The sequence below is a fragment of the Hibiscus syriacus genome, unplaced genomic scaffold (genome assembly GCF_006381635.1).
Source record: "Hibiscus syriacus cultivar Baekdansim isolate YM2019G1 unplaced genomic scaffold, ASM638163v2 tig00004013_pilon, whole genome shotgun sequence".
Taxonomy (NCBI): Eukaryota; Viridiplantae; Streptophyta; class Magnoliopsida; order Malvales; family Malvaceae; genus Hibiscus; species Hibiscus syriacus.
In genome coordinates, this window is record NW_024061992.1 from 971,325 (window position 1) to 984,895 (window position 13,571).

A 13,571-nucleotide genomic window follows, 5' to 3' on the forward strand; every position below is an offset into this window, starting at 1 on the left:
TGATCCCAAAAAGTTAACTGTCATAGAACAACTTCCATCGGCATACAAAAGTTTCTTTATAATAGTTCATAACTACAGATACGACATAGCTTTCCTATTAAGCTCTATGATTTCTTTCGTCAACCAGGTCATCTTTTTTCCATATTTAGAAACTGGATCAACGTGATGTTCAATAATCTTTGCTCAGCAGCTAACTCCCAATATATCTGGCAACTTCGCTCATTTGTACCATAGCCTCGAATACCATACTGCCTCTTTCTTCACTTCTTTCTTCAAAGAAATCAGTAGATTTTTGCCATTGTTCATTAGTTCCTTCGAGAGTCTGCTCTAACTCAGTGATTATGACTTGGCAAATATGAAGAGTTTTTCAAGATCTCGGATTCGTCTTCATAGTGAAGCGTTCTCCTCATAACTCTCTTTAAGATCATTAGGTCCTAGAAGAACCTTCTCTTAGAATAAGGATTCTTCAAGTTGCAAAATGTAAGCATTAAACTCTGAGTTTTTATTTCTAGACTGATCCAAATCCTCTTCAAGTTTTGTTCGTGCTTCTTGTGTTCTTTGACTGGTTTTCTGGATTTGCACATTCTTGTTTCTACATCGTTGCATCCAAGTGTTGGCCACTTCTTGCTCTACTTCAAGTCTGGTGTTGAAATTCTTCCTCTCCAACTCCCATTTTTCCTTTTCAACATCGAACTCTTTAATCCTTTGGCCCCTGACTTCAAGTTCGACAATCATATTGTTCATTTCAGATTCAAATCCCTTAAACATGGTGTTTTTCTCATCCTCAAATCTCTAAAGCATGTCATTCTTCATATCTTCTAATTCTTTGGCTCGATCCCTTTCTTTCTGCATTTTATTCATAATCTCGTGACTTTCAGCTTTGTGTTTCATAATTGTCTCCCTTTTGTCAACCTCAAGATCCTCTATTTTCTGCTTTCTTTCTCAAGGCTTTTGAGTAAATGACTATTCTTTCCTTTCAAATATTCAACTCGGCATTTCTCGTTATTCAACTCTTTGGTCATCTGTGTTGTTGCTTTGCTTGATCCTGATGCTCTTCGGGATTTGTGTAGTTCATGGTAATTCTTCTTTAATGCTCTGAATCACCATCAATTTTTTCTTTTCTTTCCCTCAGCATTGCACATTATGCTGAATGAAAGTCAACGTCGATGCCCAGCATAGCTTTATTCACTCATTTGCTCTAATTCTTTTGACCAACCTTCTCTTTCTGCTTCAAACTCAGCTTTTAGGATTTCAATCTCTGATGGAACTGACCGAATGTGATCTTCCATAGAGATATCATCATTTTGATTTGATAGAGGAATTTTTTCATTTTTCCTAACAGACCTCCATTCCTTATAATCAGGAGTTAACATTACCTTCGCTGCTTTGGTTCAAATACAGAAAGTTATTTTCCAAGCTGTAACGACATCCATGATGTTTCTTTTGTAATTTTTTCTATGAAAAGTGAACTCAGATGAATATAATCCATAGTAACAAGAACAAATTGACGACCCTCGTACTACCTTATAACCAGAAGTGGTGCATATCCAATTCCTCCCCATAAACCGAACAGCATCACCCAGTTGTAATCACCACATTTGTAAAAGAATTCCCTTTGAATTTGCCATGGGGCACGCCAAACGATATCGTCACTTTGTAGATTCCGAAGGGCATTGATCCACGTATCTTTCATGACTTCTTTCGACCATTCGTGCTCTAGAAACTCTTTCAACGGTGAGTACTCCGTACTAAATCGATGGTATGAAACCTTTTCTGTCCTCCAAAAATGGCTATGGATCCATATATATAACAATGGTGCACATCCTAAAATCGCCCACCTCCTAGCCTTTGTAAGTGCTTAACGATCGAAAAGTCTCCACTAGAATTGCAGAAGCAGGATAGACCCTTTTTGGTAGCTTCTCAAACAAATCCACTACTGAAGCCTCAATGTATCCCAATACTTTCGGGAAGATGACCATACCATATATACCCAGAGTAAAAAGATCAAATCGTACTTTATCATCTGGATGACTCTGAATAATTTCTTTGATATTGGTCCAAGCAATGCCTTCGCCCTCGCCCTTTTGTTTCGTGCGGTCTACTACCCATTCTTCTCGTACTCCTGCAATCTTTGCTAATTTAACTCGGAAAGGTTGGATTTTAACTGACCTTGAATAAATTCAATTTTCCAAAGCCCTTCTATATGTAGAAAAGTTGTGTACTCTTCAATAGTAGGAACCAAATCCTCCTTGTTGAAAGTGAAGCAATTATAACCAGGATTCCAGAATTGAATTAGGGCTCGAAGCAAGTTATCACCAACTTCGACATAGAGCAAATATGGGATGTCCCTGTAACACTGATAGAACTACAGCTTTTTGTTTGAATCCCAACTCTCCCAAATGCCTCACAAATCCCGCAGACTGTCTCCCCCTTGTCTCAGTAAGTCCTCAGCCCACTGTCTTACTTCTGAGTTTGGAACTATTTGATTTGAACACTTTTTATCCATATATGAAGGTTTTCCAATAAGACGATTAACTCGAAGATCAATACTTTAATCATGTATGATGCTATGCAAAAAGTAAAAATAAAAGAAAACATAAAAAGAAATGAATTAGGTCACATAATAAGGAAGAAAAAAATTTAATTTAATGTCTACCCAGATATTTCTATTTAACATGCTTTTTACATAGCATAATTTAAATAATCTAAATTCATATGCAATTATTTAACAGAAAAATAAATAAATTAATTAAAAGGAAAAAGTTAGAATTTATTTCTCCTTTGTGTACACATATTTTGGACAAATTTCGGCATGGCTTCAGATTGGAAGAGTTTCTAGAGTTTACTATATGCAGAGTTTAAGTTCTATGAGTAAAGGTACCAGAATTGTCCTTGTTAGTGCCCCTTGGGCTGCTAACCCTCAATCCTAGTCCATCTCAGACTAAAGTGGATCGAGTTCAATTCGAGGGGATACACTTCTCTATACCTGACACGGAGAATAAATTCTCACGAAGACATAGAGCATATGAACCCCAAAGCTACTTGATAGGTCTAACACGGAGAATAAATTCTCACGAAGATGTCGCTTTCACTCCCACTTAAAAGGGACAAGCTTGATTATAAAGCTTATGTTATACAATGCAAGTGTTGTGTGTGAGGAGAAACATTCAAACCTTTGACAAAATAAAAATGAAATTTAATAACTGAAAACTAAAACTAAAAACATTAATAAAAAATGATATATATAAATATATGAAAATAATAAGTATATAAATTTTTTAAAAAGAATTATAACTTAAATATATGAATTTTTAATTTATAATTTATAGAGACAACTTATAATTGGTTTTTAAAGCTTGACCGAAAGTCCCCAGTGGAGTCGCCAAGATGTCGTAACCGATTTTTGTCCGGGCACGAATTTTTACTTGGCGGGAAAACTAATATAAAGAAATAAATAATTTTGATTTAAAAAATGTTTTGGGAGTCGCCATCAACTTTTTTGGGTTAGGTAGGTCGAATACCTAAAAACAATATTTTAAAATAGTTTTTAAGAAAACATAATTTAAAAGATAAACTGATCTGCGTATAATCAGAGATTTTAGTAAAAAAAAGGATTTGGGTCGATTACTTTTAGGGAATGATTAGCACCCCTATAACGCCCAAAATTGGTACTTATTAATTATAAATTGTCTCTATTATTGAAAATTTAAAAATTCAAAAATATATTTAATTTATAATCCTGGTATTTCAAATTTATTACTATAATTTTAAGAAAATCTATTAATTTATATATATATATATATATATAATATAATATTTATTTATTTAGAAATATCAAAAGGGCTTCTAGGTGCTTTAAGACAGTTCTTTTCTTAATATTAAAAAATAAATAAATATTAATAAAACATTTATCTAAAAATAATATAAAAATAGATTTATATAATTTATAAAATTAAATATTTATTTGTATTTAAAAATATCAGAAAATATATATCTAGTTGCTTTAAGACTGCCTTTTCTTAATATTGATAAATATATATTAAAATATGATTAAAATGATTAAAAGTAATTTATTAAATTTATAAATAGGATTTTAATAGAAATAAAATTAATAGATAAATATTATTATTATATATATTTACATGATTAAATAATAATAATAATAATAAAATATATTAAAATAAACATATAAAATTATAATATGGCTAAACAATGAATAAAATTAAAACTATATACTAAAAAAACTTGTAATTAAAATAATGAAAATATTAAAATTAGTGACTAAATTATAACATATTAAAATTAAATACCTAATTCGTAATTAATTGTTTAAAATTATAGGCATTAAACATGCTATTTTACATTTATTTAATTTAGGGACTAAATTAAAAATATATAAAATTCAAACATCAAATTAAAACAAATTAAAACATGATGTTCATGATTAAAATCATAATTATTAAAATTATAATGGCTAATTCGGTTATTTGCCTAAAATATATATATTTACTATAAAGGACTAAATTATTATAAATTAAAATTAGAATATCAAATTATAATAAATAAAAACATGCTATAAGGATCAAATTGCAAGTTTTTAAAGTTACAGTGGCTGCGGGAATAGTTTAACCGTGCGTGAAACTACACAAAGGCCCTCACCAAAACTATGTCGTTTTGGTGAGGGTATTTAAACCCTATTATAGCCGGCCCTAAGGGCCATTTTCTCATTTGTTCTGTCCTCTTCTCTCTCTAGCTGAGAGAGTTAAAAAAACTCTCTCCTCTCTCTAAAAACGAGAGAGAGACCACCGACCGACAGTCAGATACGACACCGACCACCACCACCGGCCACCCTTACGGTGGCTGAAACTCCCAAATTACACTAGAATATAGGTTTTGACCTCCTAAGGCCGAATACAACCTCTATTTTCCCTAAATCCCCTTAAAGTTCTGTAGATCTAGGAAAACCAAAGCTTTTTCCTCGGTTGAAACAACGTCTCCGCCGACGATTGAGCTCTCTTTGTTGGTAAGTCCCTTGTTCTCACTCTGTTTTCTCTCGATTTTTGGTCTATGTTGCTGTTGTGTGGTTATATTTGCTGGGTTTTTTTTTTGGTTTGTGTTATTGTACCTCGGATTCTTCCTCGCTACCCTTTGTTGCAAGTTCGGTCAATGGCCTTTATAGGCCCGTCGGTGTCTTCTTCGGACCGGTCCTAAATGGTAACCCTAGGTGAGTCACCATAGCTATGGTGGTGACTCACCATAGCTATGGTGGTGACTCACCATAGAGCTCGACATGTGGAGAGGCAGCTGGCCTTCTGGAGGCTTCGACAAGGGCATTGGCGTGGCAGCGGTTGGGGCTGCTAGAGCTAGGGTTGAGATGATACAAACCCTAATCAATTTAGAGTTTCCATTGGGCTGGCTGGGTTTCTTGTAACTGGACCGGTCCAGTTTTGATTGGGCTTGTTTGTAATAGTATTTTTTAATAATAATAATAATAATAAAATAATAATAGTAATAAATAAAATAATAATAATAATAATAATAATAATAACAAATGGATGAAAAATTAGTATCTTCAATATGCAATTCAAAAAGCTCGCGAGTAACTAAAAGAAATAATAAAATAAATTTTTAGATTTTTAAAATTAAATTATTAATAATATTAATATTTATAAAATTTTTAAAAATATATATACAATATAAGGCTTTTACTTAAGGTTTCATGTTCGAGCTTAAGTTTGAGCTTTAAAAGTATGAGAATATTTTAAGTTTTTTAATCTTGAGTCGAACTTCAATATTTGATTTCGAGTCGAATTTAAAACTTTTAAGCTCGTGAGCTTTCGAGTCGAGTCAAACTTTAATTTTTTTTATTTCAAATTGAACTTAAGAATTTTAAGTTTGTAAATTTTCGAGTAAAATTAAATCGAATTCAACAATACTCGAACTCGACTCCTTTTATTTACAATCCTACCGATAGTAACATTATGGTAGAGTCTGAAATCTAATGGCATTAGGAGGTGATAGATGGTCCCATGAAATATGAAATCCATGCAAAGGTTGATGTCATGCGTTGCATTGATGGTCACATGGTTGGCCTCTGCAGCATAAAATGATGCCCCTTCTTCACCCGCTGTTTTTCTTTCTTTGGATTTCCTTCAATTTTCATCCAAAATAATAACCCTTGAAATCTAGCATAGAGTGAATTGAAGGATAGCAAATAGTCGTAAGCCCAAATCAAACAGCAGCCCATGACCCCCCTACAAGAATGAAGAAACAAACCTCCATCGACTGTCACTTTCTTTTCAGTAGGAATCTATTTGTTGTTCTTTGGTTTAGTCTAAAGTTGTACGAAGCATTTCTATTTTTCAAATGTTGATTTTCTTCCCCATCCGTCTTCGTATCTGTGAAGATAACATATGATCCCAGTGATGAAGCATTTAGTAATCAGAAAATGAAGGTGAAACATAGGTGAAAAGAGTTGGCACTCCCTTTCAATGGTTGAAGAACCAATCATCCTTGTAATTTCACTTTCATGTTGGGTTGATACTAGTCAACTCCTGAGGGAACATTCTTCCTTTCTTCTTCATCGGGTGGAAATTGGGGCAAAATAACTGGATCGAACTTCTTTCTTCATCCGTTTTAATCCCTGCAAAACTCCAAGCTTAAGTCATCGTCAAGTTTTCTGTTTTCATAACCATATACATGATAGTCATACATTGTATACATTCTCTGTATTACTGAATCATTACTTCGGGATATATGATGATAGTTTTACATTGTTTACATTCGATCTAAAAATTAAAAAAAATGGTATATTCTTTTATTATGTCCATGGATTATTAAAAGTTATAAAATAGTTATCTGGTTGTTACTTTCTTGACTCCTTTAACTATTAAATGTTATACAATAATCACTCAGACATTAACATTTGACTGTGATATGATAATCGTTTGAAATTTAGGATCAAATTTTATCATATCACAGTTAACATGTTAATGTTCAATTCAGACTATCGTCAATTTTTAATAGAAAGGAAATATATGAAAATTTGAATGATCATTTTATAACTTTTAATAATCAAATGACTCAATAAAGCAACATATTATAATCAAAAAATCATTTTATAACTTTTAATAACCAACATTTTACAATATATCACACCCTATAATTAGGAGATCATTTATGTACTTTATAAATTTTTAATAAACTACTTCTTAAGTATTCAAAATTTTCATATTTTTTATTTTTATTTTTTAAATTCCTTTTATTACTCAAAGAAATAGTCCATCAAGCTGCTACAAAAAAACACATTACAAAGTACAAGCAATAAAACTTGAATCCCCAAGCTTCATACAACAACAAATTCACAACATCCCTTCTAACTCTTTTCCTATACATTTTAATTCTAACCACCTCCTTAATACAACTAACTATATCATCAACATCATACAAACCCCCCTAAACTGTTGCAGTTTCGTTCTTCCCAAACATGATAGATGTAAGCACACCAAGTCACTTTGAGGATATAAACAACCAACGACTTTCCTTTTAATACCGACACAGCCCTTCCAAATTCCTCATCTCAGCTTCCAACTTGTCGATGAACCCTATAAAGTCTAATAACAACCTCCCAGACTCCCCTAACAAACTCACACTCAAAGAATAATGAACTCTTGCCTCCTACATCACTCCAAAATTCCTACAAAGTCCACTCACAACAATTCCCATCTTAATTAACTTATTAGCACGAGGTAATCTATCAAGAATTGTCACCCATGCAATAATAGAATGCTTAAAAACATTCACAGAATAACAAATGAGCCTATGTCAATCAACTTTGCTCTTTCTCTCTCTCACCTCTTCAGAAACCTATCTAGGCTTAAGCATCTCCCAGTTTCTAGGCACCACTAAAGGTTGAACAACTATTCTTAAACGCATAAGCTTCCTTAGCCCGCAATTGAAATAAGGATTGCAATCTGCATGCCAAAAACTAATCCCTTTAAGTGCGTAGACATGCACCTAGGCAATCTAAAGTGAACCCCTACCTACCATGAAACCTTTGACTAAGGACATCATGCAAGTTTTATTCCAACAATGCAATCCATTTATCTTTAGCCCACCCTTCGACTTGAGAACACACATGATATCCCAACTCACTATAGCACCCTTAGCACGAATGTCTCTCCCCTTCTAAAAAAAAGGAGCACAATTGCTCAACTCTCTTTACCACAACAGAAGGCAGAAATAACTGCCTACACCAAAAAGTAGCCACATTGAATAACACTGCCTCAATTAATTGAACCCTGACAACATAGTTTAGCCAACAATTAGCCTAGTTACCTAGTTCGGTTGTAACATTCTCCACTAAGCAGCTGCAATCACTCTCAGTCAGTTTTCTTGAGGTAAGAGGCACCTAAAGATACCTAATAGGCAAGACTCCAACTTTAAACCCAGTCATCTCATGTATAAGGCTCAACTGATCAGTTGATATTCCAAATGCAATAGTTCAGATTTGGCCACATTTAAACTTAGCCCATAAAATTCATAATATTTATTAACACACACTTAACTCCAATGAAAAAAATCAATTGTACCTTTACAAAAAATGAGGAGATCATCTGCAAAACACATATGTGTAAGCCTAATATGTTTGCTCTTAAGATAATACTGAAACACTCCCCTCTCAACCCTTACATTCAACATCTGAGACAACACCTCCATGGCCAACATAAAGAGATAAGGGGACAAGGGGCCCCCTTGCCTAACACCCCTTTGTCCCTTAAATTACTCTACCATGCTTCCATTTAAAGATATAGAAAACCTTGAATCAGTTACATATGCTTTAATCCATCCTCTAAAGATATCAGGCAAACAAAAAACAACCAAAACATCCAAAAATAAACTCCCAAAAAAGGGAATCAAAGGTCTTCTGTAGGTATATCTTCATTGCACATCTAGTGGAGAATTAACACCTCATGTATCCTCTCACCAATTCATAGGAAAATTAAGTATTCTCAACAATACTCCTACCTTTTACAATGATAGACTGATTAGGAGCCACCATTACAAGGGGAAAATTAACAAGCCTTGCCACCAAGATCTTAGTTAGGGTCTTGTAGATTACAGAACAACAATAAATTGGCATGTAATCCCTGTAACATCCCCTGATCTTGTACAGGTACTCCTTGAGGTGTATGCTCTTCACCTTGCCTGGCCAGGGCAGGTGAATTAGTACTACCTTGTTGTCTTTCATCTCCCACTTCACTTCGGGAGCTCTCATGATCAGATCTAATCAGATAATAACATTAACTCTATTAGCTAAGATAACATATTCATTACAGTATCAGATCAGAAATTTTCACTTTTTTGTTGGCATATATACTTTTTAAAACACTTTTGACTTTGGTTTATGCCTATAATCGACTAAACCTTAACTCTGATTCCATTAAATGTAACACCCCCAACCCATATCCGACCTAGATATGAATCTGAGATGTCACATTGACTTTTCAAAACATCTTCTTTTAAAGGATAATTGAAAAGTTAAACTTTTTATTTGTTTAAACTGGTGGAATCCCTTGATAAAAGTGTATAAAGAAAATTCAAACTCCATATGAAAATAAAAGACTAAATATTTTACATAAACACAATAAAGTTTGTTTACAAAAGTGATTAGAGCATGTACGATTTAACATTTAATTACTTGCCAAACTAATTTAATACAACAAAATACATACTGTTAAATCTTTTCTGATATGATCTTCGGAAGAATTATGTTGTCCTAACTCTTAGCTTATATCCTCTTGCTTCTTTGAACCTACGTGTGGATCACTCACACGCTAAGTCATTAACTTAGTGAGCCATATAAAGTTCATAATAAAACCTTAAACACTTAACATGATCTGACCATTTCATACAATCATATAATACAGAAACATATAACATATCATATAGAAAAAGCATATATGCATGTATATACATATATCATCATCAACAACAACAACATCATTATCATTATCATTATCATTCACTGTTCATTTGTATACTTTCTTTTAATAGTCCATGGTACATCATTGAGAACTTAAGGTATGTGAGTGCATTGAGGTTGTGCACTAATGATGTCACCACAGCTCGTATAAATTGCACCGAAGTGCCGTGTAAAATATGCACTGAAATGCCACATAGAAATATCCTGAAGGACCACATAGAATTATCCCAAAGGACTGCATAGAACCCTCGACTCTTGGTATGCCAATATACCTTTTACTCTCATATCACATACTTTTGGGCTTTACCATTTACACATTTCACATGGTTTGTATCACATAGACATTGTCACGTAGCTTATATCACATAGACATGTATTCAAATAGATCATTTTCATATAGCTTATATATATTATCATATATCCACAAAGATTATGTAACACATAGGATGATATGTAACACATAGCTCATGTATAACAGTGCATATAACATATAGACATATGCTTATATTCATGTATACAGAAACCATATTAACAATATGCTTGTATTCATGGAATCATGCAATCAAACATTGGAAATAGACTCATCGCAAGTCTAATTTTCCATAAAACACCATATACATAGTAGTATGTACTCACCTTAGCCTCACTTAGTCAAAGCAACACTTATAACTCTTTATCTCTCTTGCTCAAACTTTTATCTTCGATTCCCTCGGAATTAGCTTTTGCTCGATATCTACACAAATATACGATCTAAATGAATATTAGTTCAAATTACTATTAATCAATCATCATTTACTTAAGCTAAACGAAGCACTAAATTCAAATTTCCAGTCTGAATAGTATCGGTACCCTAAGCACAATACTGATACTTCCTCGCTATTGTATCGATACTATACTTCAATATCGATACTCATTCTAGATTCTAGAATTTTATGTCTAAAAATGGTATTGATACTTGTCCATTAGTATCGATACCCTTGGTAATGATTATACTCCTTTGGTATCGATACTATACTACTAATTCGTACAATTTCACCATATGGTATCGATATTGTTCTTCCAGTATCAATACCCAAACCCAGATATCCCTATTTTTTTTCCTTGATGTATCGGTACTGTCTATCCATTACCAATACCCCTTTCCCAGAACTTACTCATTTTAACCCGAAATTTTTCCAAAACTTAGATAAATTTCTCACTTTACTCTCCTTTTAAGCCTTTAAATTCAACTACACTTATTCGAATCAACTTATATCACTTTAACACATCTAAACATCCAATATCTCACTAGAACACTTAGAACCAAAAATCATACCAATTAATCAACATGCCTCAAATCCCTATCTAACACTTTAGATTCTTCTTCCAACTTATGACAAGTCAATATGACTTCAAAATCCATTACTAACTCTTTCTCATCAATTCACTCAAAACCATTTTTACTTAATCACTCATAACTTATTCATCTAACTTATTCATCTTTTAGTTTTTACTTTTCTTTAAGATTCGTTAAGTTTTCCTAATACTCCAAGAATCAAAACCACTCATAAATTTCAAGAAATAACCAACTGGAAGCATTCTTACCTTAGCGAAACATTCACGGTGGAAGAAGAAGAAGAAAATAAGTTCTCATATTTTTTTTCCTTTTCTCACATCCTCCACGTGTTTATATTATACCCAAAATAAATTTTAAATTCATTTCCATTGTCAAATGACCATTATATCCTTCTATCCTTCCATCTTTATTAATCAATCCTACATAATTTATTTTAAATTAAATCCCTGAACTTTTCAATTTATCAAAATTGACCATAAAATTTCAAAATATTACATTTTGGTCACAAGCCCGTTTTTGGGATATTACATGGCCTTACAGGCATTGGGTAGCTTAGGCACCATAATGATTGATGTTACATTGAAAGCAGGGAGCAGCTTAGAGGTAGTGAAAAAATGTTGAACTGCTGAAGTAGAGTCCACCTCCACAATCTCCCATGCTCACTTAAAAAAACCTTAAGTGTATCCATTAAGTCTAGGAGCCTTATACTGCCCTTGACTAAATATAACAACCTTTATCTCCTCTCCAGATATCTCCTTAACCAGAGTAACACACTCCTCACTATGTATCTCAAAGTCAAGCAACCCTTTTAAAGTAGCAACAAAACAACCCTGAACACTCTCATCCTTAGTCCCAATCATCTTTGTGAAAAAACTTAATGAACTCATTAGATATTGCATCAAAAGTTTCAAGCTTAGCCCTATTTTAATCTTGCAAAACCCTGTTTGTGTTTTTTCCTCTTAACAGCTACTTGAGAGTGAAAAAACCTAGTGTGTTGATCTCCATCCTAAATCCAATCCACCTTAGCTTTATGCCTATAAAAAAGCTTCTCAGTTTGTTCCAACTCCTTCAATTCCCCTAACAGCTCCTTTTCAATCTCTAAACTATCTACCCCCAAACTTGTCAGGCTCAACACTTGTTGCATTTCCAATTTCTCATTTTTTCCAGCAACCCTTCTATAAATACCAGAAAACCTCTCACTATTTAGCTCCCTAAGCCTAGGCTTAAGCCTCTTCAATCTATAGAACAACTTTTGTGTAGGATTCCCCCTGTACCTCCTCACACCAAGAATCCTTAACTACCTCACTAAATCTAGGATGTAAAGCCCAAAAATTAAAGTATTTAAAAGGCTTTGCATTCCCAGCAAGATCATCTTAGCATACTTGACCACAACTAAGCAATGATCAGACACTCCAGGGGCCATAAATTCCACATGAGAATGGATGAACCTCACACCAATTAGCATTTACTAAGACCTTATCAAGCTTCCTAGCAAGGAAGTTAGCCTCCTGTTTATTAGACCAATATACAAAGGCCCAAAATAAGGGTGATCAACCAAACTCAACCCTTTTATATAACCCTATAAATCCTCTATGTCAGCTGTCACATAACACTCTAACCCCCAAAAGTATAACTTTCCTCCATACACATGGTAACATTAAAATCCCCCTAAAACCCAAAGGGTATCCCAAAAAGCACCTCAATCTCATGCAACTGTTACCATAATTCCTTCTTAACAGTACCAAAATTGCATCATAGACTGTTGTGATAACAATATCCTTTCCCCTAGCTTACCGGTCAAAGTCACAGACTGGTTAACAGAATGAATAACAGAAAACTCCAACCCATTCCTCCAAGAAAATCCATATCCTACCATTTCTAATAGAGTCATAATTCCAACAATGCTCTCATTCATTAGCATACTTAGCCACAACATCAACAACCTTATTTAACATAACCCTTATTTCCAGCATACAAAATACTTCCACCTACAATTTGTTCACTCTAGTAAACACCTCACACTACTTCTTAGGTTGATTAAACCCTCTCACATTCTAGGGATTAAAACACCACCCCTAAACTAGCAGCCTCTAAACTAACCTTTTTAACTTTATCCAACTAAGTGCTCTTCTTAGTTTTCGATTCCTAAAGGATTGCTTCCACCCCTTGAAAGGCTAACCTTGGCTTCCTCCCACTACTTTCACAATCTTTTATAATGTATGCTAAGACCACAAATCAGTTAGAAGATCC